Below are 9,680 nucleotides of genomic sequence, written 5' to 3' on the forward strand. Positions count from 1 at the left end.
GAGAAAGGGGATCTCAGCATTTAAGATCTGTTTCACCTTCTGGTCCTCTCTTTAACAGCAGTATTCTAAGCAGTAATGCTTAGAAGTAATGCCAACCTACTTTCATGTTTTAAGGAAGTTTTAAGGCTGCTGCTTAGTGCCTGGTCAGTTCACAACAAACATTGCTCACCTGATCATTTTATTTCTTATCAATACTATGGGAAGTGCCATTTGGATTTTTCTTCCTCAGAAACTGCTGCATTCTCTCTTTCCTTTCCCTTGTCTGTGTGCGCAGAGTGGCGGTGACTCTTTGTCTCTCTCGGCTTCATCTTGGATTGGCGAATGAGTGTGGAACTATGCAACTCTGAATTCATGCTCAGAATCTGCACAACCTTGAGGTGTCCGGGCAAGAAACAGTAGCTGACCTTAAGGCCCACAGCGAGTCCTTGGAGGGCATTGTGCCTGAGGACCAGGTGATCCTCCTTGGCGGAACCCTCCTGGAAGATGATGCGGGCATTGGGCAGTGTGGCATCAGTGACCTCACAATGCTGGAGGTTGCTGCACGCATGCTGGGTGGTAAGGTCCATGGCTCCTTGGCTTGTGCTGGCAAAGGTTGCTAAGCAAAAGAAGGAGGAGGAGGAGGAGACTGGCCGTGCCAAGAGGCGCATGCAATACAACCGCTTCTTTCTCAACATTGTGCCAGGCTTTGGCAAGAAGAAGGGCCCCAATGCCAACTTCTAAGCAGCACCCAGTTACCTAATAAATCTAATCTTAGCTTGGGGGAAAAGAAAAAAGAAAAAGAAAAAAGAAACTGCTGCATCCAGGCTTGAAGGAGATAGTTTCACATAGTTCAACTCCATTTCCCTCCTACAAGATAATGCCACACTTGGCTTACGTTGTAACAAAATCTGTTTATTCAGCTAAGGATACAGCTTCTGTGCTGGTGGCTTTCACCTCAGGGCCTTTTACATGGTTCCTTGCCCTGGTTGCTACTCCAAGAGTCTGAGTCCTCACAGAATGTCAGGGAACTGCCATCCGCTCAGAGGCGAGAAATAGAAGGGCAGTTGTGTTAAAGGGAGCCTCCGAAAATCTTGCGAAGCAGTTCCTCTTCCGGGGAGGAGGAAAGCCCCACCTCCAGTGGGGAAGAGGTGCAGGGACCAGAGGATGCTGGTGGGAGCCTCGACACCGCTCCTGGGCAAGCCAGACAGGAGGGAAACACGCCCTTGCCATCGCCCATCCTGCGCAGTAGCCTAAGGCGCAAAGAGGGAAGGAGAAGGTTGGGGGAGGTCCAAAAAAAGACCACTCCTGGATTCTGCTAGCGATTGAGCCAGACGTGAGCCTTGGGGCTCTTCACTGTAAATAGTTTGCACCAAAATAAAGCCTGTAAAACACAGGGTTGGAGTCCTGCCTGGTTACTCTCGAGTAACCGCAACAGCCATCTGACACTGGGCCTGCACAGTCTTGTGCCAGATTTCCCCCACTTGCTTCTGCCTTCTGAGCTCCTCCACTCCCTTTCCAGCTGGGAATGCCTCCCCTCCTGCCTCCTGCAATTTCTGTCTTACTACCAGCTGTCTTAAGCAAATCTCCATCAAGAATCCAAGTCTTTGGCCTGAAACCCTGTCCTTTCATTTTCCAACACTTTTTCCTCCTTCATATTGTGCCACCATGCTTTTCCTCTTTCTTTTTTTAAAAAAATAATATTTATTGAGATTTTACAAACATCAAAAAGTTTCAAAGTTTAAGACTTAACAAATAAGAACAAAGAATAACCTTAAAAAAAAGAACTACAAAGGTACAAAAACAGAACACGTGAAAAATACAAAATAGAAAACAGTTAACAAAAAGGAAAAAAAACAGAAAAAGATCAATAATTTCATATCTTATACTTCATTTACTAGTTTCCTGACCTCCTCACACCTCCCTTTTTGTATTCCAGTTCAGATATTTAATTTAGCAAATCCTTACCCTCTGTCATTTATCTTTACTCAGTATCTTAACCTATTATAACCATGTGTTTATAACCATTGTCCATCCATATTTACATATTCTTGATAATCTTTTTACCAATACCACTTATTTTCCATCCTACATCATTTTAACATTCCTTAATTTTACAGTATTTCTGCAAGTAGTCTTTAAATTTCTTCCAGTCTTCTTCCACCGACTCTTCGCCCTGGTCACGGATTCTGCCGGTCATTTCTGCCAATTCCATGTAGTCCATCACTTTCATCTGCCCTCTTTCTTCTCTCTAGCAGCTGGATAGCTCAGTTGGTTAGAGCAGGGGTCAGCAACCTTTTTCAGCCATGGGCCGGTCCACCATCCCTCAGACCTTGCGGAGGGCCAAACAATATTTTGAAAAAAAATATACGAATGAATTCCTATGCCCCACAAATAACCCAGAGATGCATTTTAAATAAAAGGACACATTCTACTCAGGTAAAAACACATGGATTCCTTTACCATCAGAGGGCTGGATTGAGAAGGCGATTGGGCCGCATCTGGCCCATGGGGCTTAGGTTGCCTACCCCTGGGTTAGAGCATGGTGCTGATAATGCCAAGGTTGGAGGTTCGATCACAGCTGCATATTCCTGCACTGCAGGGAGTTGGACTAGATGAACCTATGGGTACCACCCATCTATATGATTCTATGTTCTATGACCACCCTCTGATCAACCCTCATCTTCTTAAATCCTGGACTCAGAGGCTTAGTATTTCCCCTTTTGTTAACCAGTTATCCTCTTAGTTAGCTTCCTGGGGCCATACACTCCAAGACCAACTACCCTTTATCTTTCCTCCTCTCTCACTTTCCTTTTCAGTGGTCTGGTGGCTTTGATAGGAAGCTGCCTTTTACTGAGTCAAACCATTTGGACCACCCAGCTCAGTATGGTCAATATTTGGCTGGCAGTGACTCTCCACAGTTCCAGGCTGGTGACATTCCCAGCCCTACCTAGAGACACTACCTAGAGAGCCAGTGTGGTGTAGTGGTTAAGAGCAGTAGACTTGTAATCTGGTGAACCGGGTTCGCATCTCCGCTTCTCCACATGCAGCTGCTGGGTGACCTTGGGCTAGTCACACTTCTCTGAAGTCTCTCAGCCCCACTCGCCTCACAGAGTGTTTGTTGTGGGGGAGGAAGGGAAAGGAGAATGTTAGCCGCTTTGAGACTCCTTTGGGTAGTGATAAAGCGGGATATCAAATCCAAACTCTTCTTCTTCTTCTACTGGGGACTGGATCATGGACCTTCTGCATGCAAGGCAGCTGCTCTGCCACTGAGCTCCAGCCTTCTGGTTCTCCACAGGTGCTAACAAGTTTTGGGCTATCCCTGTGACCAATACACCCCACTAACCTCCCAGTGAGAATGCCGCAACTCCCATTATCCCCACTACCAGCACCACACACTGCTTATACTGAGAGATACTTCACATGTAACAAGAAACAATAACATAGAATCTATAAGCAACCCTAATTTAAGCTTGATTTGAGAAAGCTTTTTTCTATCTAAGGGATGTATTCCTGCATGGGCAACCTCCTGGGAGGCCAGTGGTAGGAAGAACCAGAGCCAAAAAGTGGGTGGAGTGTGGGAATGTTCAGGGAGGCAGAAGAGGATATATTGTCTAATAATATTCTTAGCAACTTGAGCTAGCAAGTTCTATAATTTAGCAGAGTAACATTCCCTTTTTAAACTTACAGAGTGGATAACTTGTTGCAAGGCTTGCTTAAGCCTCTAAAATAAGTTTCCTGGTAATTTCCCTTTATTCCCTCCTAAAAAGAATAGACACGACACAGTCTTGTAAAAATGGTATAAAATAGTTTACTCACACATTCTGTTCACAGATGCATCCCAGAAAGCAGACTTAAGTGACAAAATCTATACACTCAGAATCTATCCCATAAGGAGATAGTTCCTTTGTCCTCTCTTGGCTGGAGGCCAAGAGAACATCTCAGGCTAAGGAGATGTTGCTTCTTCGAGGAATGGAGTCAGAGAGAGAGAGATGGTTGCCTGCCCTGTGCTATTTTGTTACCTGCACAGGTAAGGTCACACCCACAAGTTCTCCTTTTACTTAATGGCCTTGGACCAGAAAAAGAGAACCCTGAAATACTTGTGTTTCTTTCTCTTTATAACCTGTGAAGTGGTTAATTAAGAATAATTTAGTCCTTTTGAGGAAAGGACATTTCCACAAGGGACACGGTTGCATAAACACAATGTATATTTTATTGGACTTCCATCAGTTTTGATTATGTTTGATGAATGGCTTTTGACAAATGTCAAATTTATACTCACTTATAAAAACTGAAAATCTGAGGGAAATGTTGTGAATGTCTGAAAATAGATACACATTTTACCATTTGTTCAACATACACCACTGAATACTGATAGTCCGCTGAGTTTTTAGACATTTACAAAACCTAACCAGTCCCAGACAGCAGCATGCATTTTGAACAAACTGTTTCTGAGTTCATTGCAGTTTTAAAAATGCAGTTTAAACTGCTTTTTCAAAGACAGCCTCATATACAGTCCATGAAAGTAGTGCAATGTGGAGAGTCCTAAATCTCCACTTACTAGCATGCCTCTGTTCAGAGGGAACTGTGCATCAGCTGATGAAAGGTGTTCTGAAGCTGTTTGGGCCTCCAGTGTCAAAGACAGATCAAGGAGCACACCCAAACTGCAAACATTCTTCTTAGTGGGTGTCCAGTTCTGTCTAGAACAGGTCGAATGCCACGACTCCCATGCAATATGTTAATGATTGCTGCAAAAGGATAAGAATATGGCTGCAAGGCTGCTGGACTGTCTCAAAGACCTCAGCTTTGTAAATGAGCAGACGATTTCTTCTGTGTGGTTTGGTGCCTCAATAATTGTAGTAGATTAGTATTTTTTGTTGTCTTGTAATGTGCAACTTTACTTCTATCACTATTTGTAGTAAATGAAAATGTATTAAAACTATATCTATCTATCATCTATCTATCTATCAATCATCTACAGTGGTACCTCTGGTTACATAAGCTTCAAGTTACATACGCTTCAGGTTACAGACTCCGCTAACCCAGAAATAGTACCTTGGGTTAAGAACTTTGCTTCAGGATGAGAACAGAAATTGTGCTCCAGCGGTGGCTGTTCAGGTTAAGAACACTTTCAGGTTAAGAATGGACCTCCAGAATGAATTAAGTACTTAACCTGAGGTACCACTCTATCTATCTATCTATCTATCTATCTATCTATCTATCTATCTATCTATCTAGGTTATGCTAAGGTAGGGGTGGGTAACCTGTAGCCCTCTGAGGTGTTGTTGGGCAGTGAAGCCAGAAATTACACGTTTTCCTAGTTACACATAAAAGACAGCTGTGATCTCTAAAGTCAAAAGAGTATTTTAATTTCCCCTTTTCACTGAAAATTCCTGCTTTCTGTATCACATTTTCTTAAAGCTAGTGTTTGTTTGCTTTTGTATGTATGTATGCATATATGTATGTATATATATATATATATATATATATATATATATATATATATATACACAATATATATATATAACAAACTTATCTATAGGGAAGGTTCATGTCACTGTGAAGGATGACAGCAAAAGGGACCATAAAGGGCATTAAATGGAGCAGACACAGTCCACAGCCTTCTAGTTGGCCCTGATTTAAAAAATGCACATGATGTATCCCCACATATTAATATCATGTCTCATATTGCTGTCCTGGGCCAATGACTTTTAGTTTCTTGTCCATTTTTAACACAGAAATGTGGCAGGGCTGGAGCTACCAGAGATGTAGGACCATTACCAGAAAGACCTGTTTGCTTGGCTGAATTTCCCAGTCCAGAGCTGAGAATTGGCTTGCATCCAAGGGTGCCCTTTCGTTACCATCAAGCTTTCTCTGCTCATGGAAGGGTTGTGTGAGGAAGGTGATCCCAAATTCATCTCATTCATAATACCTTTTTGATAGCCCATTAGAGTTCACCCTCCATCTTGTACCTTGTTGTATTGTTCTGCGCTGCACTGCAATAGGCCTTCTATTAGCACTTTCTTTCAGACTCCATGTGTGCATTTTCTCCTCTGGCTTACTGTTCTTTGGCTCCAAGACAATTGTCTATATGTCTTATGGCTGCAGGAACCAAAGCAACCACAACTGACATCCTCTGAGTGAGTTCACACCTGAGGTGATGTAGTATAGCAGTCACAATTGTGTCCTAGAAAGCCCATTGTTCTAATGCAACCTCATTCACGACCTCTCTAGATGGCCTTAGGCAAGGTATCATTTCTCAACCTCAAACCCTTACAACATCAAAAGCAATACTGACCTACCGGTACTTTACAGGGTTGCTGTAAGGATTACTATAATATTGCATGTGGAACATTAAAAATATTCTGAATGACTGGGGAAATGAGGAAGGTGTCCCAGGCAAGTTCAGATAAATGAATCCAATGCCTACCATGCTAGGTGATTTTACCTTCATTATGAAGACCATCACCCTGCTTTCAGAGCCAAATCTTAGAGGAGAATGGTAACTCACATGAAGAACTGCTGTTTATTACCTTCAGCATCCACCCTCCAAATCACTGTGATTGGAGTGGCCTCAGGACACAATTCACTGTGATTTCTAAGTAGATCTATCTATCTATCTATCTATCTATCTATCTATCTATCTATCTAAACATAAGATCCCTTCCCCACAACTCTTCAGCTCTTCCCTATCCTCTGCACCTCTTCTCCTTTCTAGCTCTGGGAGTCCCCCCAGTCAGTTTGATTTTATTTCTCAGAAAAAGAAAGGCAAAAGAAAGGAAAAGGAAAGGTAATCTATCTATCTATCTATCTATCTATCTATCTATCTATCTATCTATCTATCTATATCATCTACCTATCTATCTCAAGGCTGTTAGACACCTTGCTAATGGTTTACATTTTGGATTACTATATTAAACCAGTTCGCTACCTGCAGCATCTCTCAAGGATCGTTCTTCTCAATTTACATGACACAAAGCAGCTGATTGATCCAACTAATTGTGTTGCTTCCTAGGTACATTTTTTTAGCCAGAACTTTTGTAGAAGACTTCAGATAGTGACTGTTACATTAAGGTTGCAATCCTATATACACACTTCCCCTTGGGAGTACTGTAAGCCTTGTTCAACTCAACTAGACTTACGGTACCTATTAGTAGACAAACATAGGACTGAGACGTAGGCTATTAGATATTTGTGCACCACTATCCTTCTCTTTCTAAAATATCCATATACTTTTTCAGTCCTGGTGCAACATTTTCCAAATGTTGAGGGACTAAACTGAGCAAGAAGCTGGTGGAGAACTTTTTTTTTTAACATCAGAAGAGACTCTTGTTAAACCCAGGTGATATTTCAGCTCATGAAGACAAGGAAGAAGGCCAGTGGAGAATTTTAACATTACGCTAGAGACAGGAGTAGCCAAGGACTTCACAAATTTATATTTTTGTATTGGATCTATAAAGCCAAGACAGCAGGGAATTCCAGAATGCATTGTAGGCTGGTGTCTGCTTCCAGTCTTCATAGATCCACATGGATTGGAGAAATGTGTGTGTTAGATTATATATATATATTAAAAAATAACCTCATGTCTACAAAAATATTAATGTGCACCTGAGAGACGTGGAGGAATCATTTGGCAAGCACCTGTCCAGCAAACTCTTCCCCACTCCTGTTTTTACACCTTCTAAATTTCTGATCAAGAATGTCTTCTGGCCTTGAATTCCACTTTTGTTATGAGGCATGAAATAGTAAACCAATATACATATACTGTTTAGTACACATATTGATGTGTGCGCGCGAATCACACATATTTATGCAAGGACTGATATGATGTTGGGCAGTTTAGGTGACAAAATCATTTTCTGCAACTAGCAGTCTAGGAACAATTGGAGTATAAATAGGCTTTATACGAATCCAAAATCTACCATATTTGTCTGGTATGACATGATGTAATCTTTCCATGCAGTGTCCCTCAAACTGATGGATGTTTTCCAGGTGGGGAAAAGGCAATATATGTTCCAATGTTGCTGACGTAAGGCTCAGTCTAGGAATGCTATGAAACAGGTGGAAACATCCATCTATTTTAGTAATTTAGGCACTTGTGCTTAAAGCTGAGTTGGCATTATCAAATAGAACTGAGCTCTTCATGTGGCTCAAGCTTATATTTAGTAATAATAACTGGAGCAGTCAACTTTAGTTGATTAATCAGTACAATGCACCAAAAGTATGCTCCAGCACTCCTACACTGGGATGTGATTAGATGTTAGGAGAGGATATATTTATTAGCTATTATCCTTCCTTCCTCATGTTTGTAAGTTCAGCAGAGTGCCATACCTTTGCAGAATTAAATGGGAAGCTTAGATTGGCTAGTTTTAGCATTTTAGTTTAAGTAAACCTGGATGCCTTAAGGCAGACTGGATTTCCCTGGTATTTCCCCCTTAATAATCACACAAACTGTCTTGTAAAATATAACAATACATTTTCCTCACTCAGAATACTTGTTGAAGAGTAACAGAGCAGCTTTGTTCAGGGAAGCTTAAAATGGTAATTCAGTTACAAAGACATACTTAAGTCTGACTTAAGTGGAGTCTGAACATGGAGCTCAGACTTAGCAGATGCTTTTACAATGCCGGCATGGTGATGAGAGCAAGAGAGGAAGAGAACGTGTCCAGGCAGGTAGGAGAATATATATGGTAGCTACGCCCTACTCCTGTCAGGGCAGTGTGAGAGTGTCTCTCACAGAGTCTTCTCTAGGAAACTTACAGGAAACTCTGTGAGATTTAGTTCCTATCATGTGCCCATCTAGCATAATATGAATTGTTGGCTTTGACTGAATTTAAAATCTCTGTTCTCATATCCTGAACAGCAACTCAAGGTGGCAGGTATAGTTGAAGATCCCAAAACACAATAAATAAAAACCAGGACATGTGATTAAAAACATAGGAAATAAGTTTTGGCCTTTCTCAGCAAGTAAAATTCCTTATTTTGCATTGATACTTCCATGTCTTGATACTTTCCTCTTGACCATACACTTTAAAAAGCTATTTTCAATATAGTAAAAAACAAACCAACCACCTTTGCTTCTGTTGAAAAGCTTTTCATTTTGAATCCAGTGTAATATCAAATCTACTTCTACCCAGCAACCATTGACTGCTGCTTCTCCTACATCGATCATCTCATGTCTTATTGGAAGATTGACTTTTCCTTGGAAAATGTTCTCCTTCCCCTCCTGTGCTGACTTTATGTCGACATGAAATACCATCTAATTCCTTTCTTCTTTGGTATCCTGTTAAACATTTTGTGGCCTGCCTAGTTTTTGCTTGATAGGCTGTCTTCTGGTCATCCACATCTCCTTGAATATTGTGTATCTACACAATAGCAAATTGCTTCAGAAAGTGATGAACATTCTTCCAAGCCATTTTTTGTTGTTGCTTACTTTCGCTTCTATTGTGTGACCAATGCCAGATCCCCCAGCCTGGTACCCTCCAGATATTTTAGACTACAACTCCCAACAGCCTGGGACACGGGTGGCGCTGTGGGTAAAAGCCTCAGCGCCTAGGGCTTGCCGATCAAAAGGTCGGCGGTTCGAATCCCTGCGGCGGGGTGCGCTCCCGTTGCTCGGTCCCAGCGCCTCCCAACCTAGCAGTTCGAAAGCACCCCCGGGTGCAAGTAGATAAATAGGGACTGCTTACTGGCGGGAAGGTAAA

General features: G+C 41.8%; 1 pseudogene across 1 annotated transcript; it reads left to right on the forward strand.

The window, feature by feature from the left end:
- Positions 1-347: 347 nt before the first annotated feature.
- Positions 348-758, forward strand: LOC310700647 (ubiquitin-like FUBI-ribosomal protein eS30 fusion protein; annotated as a pseudogene). The gene has a single exon. The product of its transcript is annotated as a ubiquitin-like FUBI-ribosomal protein eS30 fusion protein (transcript).
- Positions 759-9,680: the final 8,922 nt, after the last annotated feature.

Source organism: Podarcis liolepis, assembly GCF_965112155.1.
Source record: "Podarcis liolepis genome assembly, chromosome: 2".
NCBI classification, from domain to species: Eukaryota; Metazoa; Chordata; class Lepidosauria; order Squamata; family Lacertidae; genus Podarcis; species Podarcis liolepis.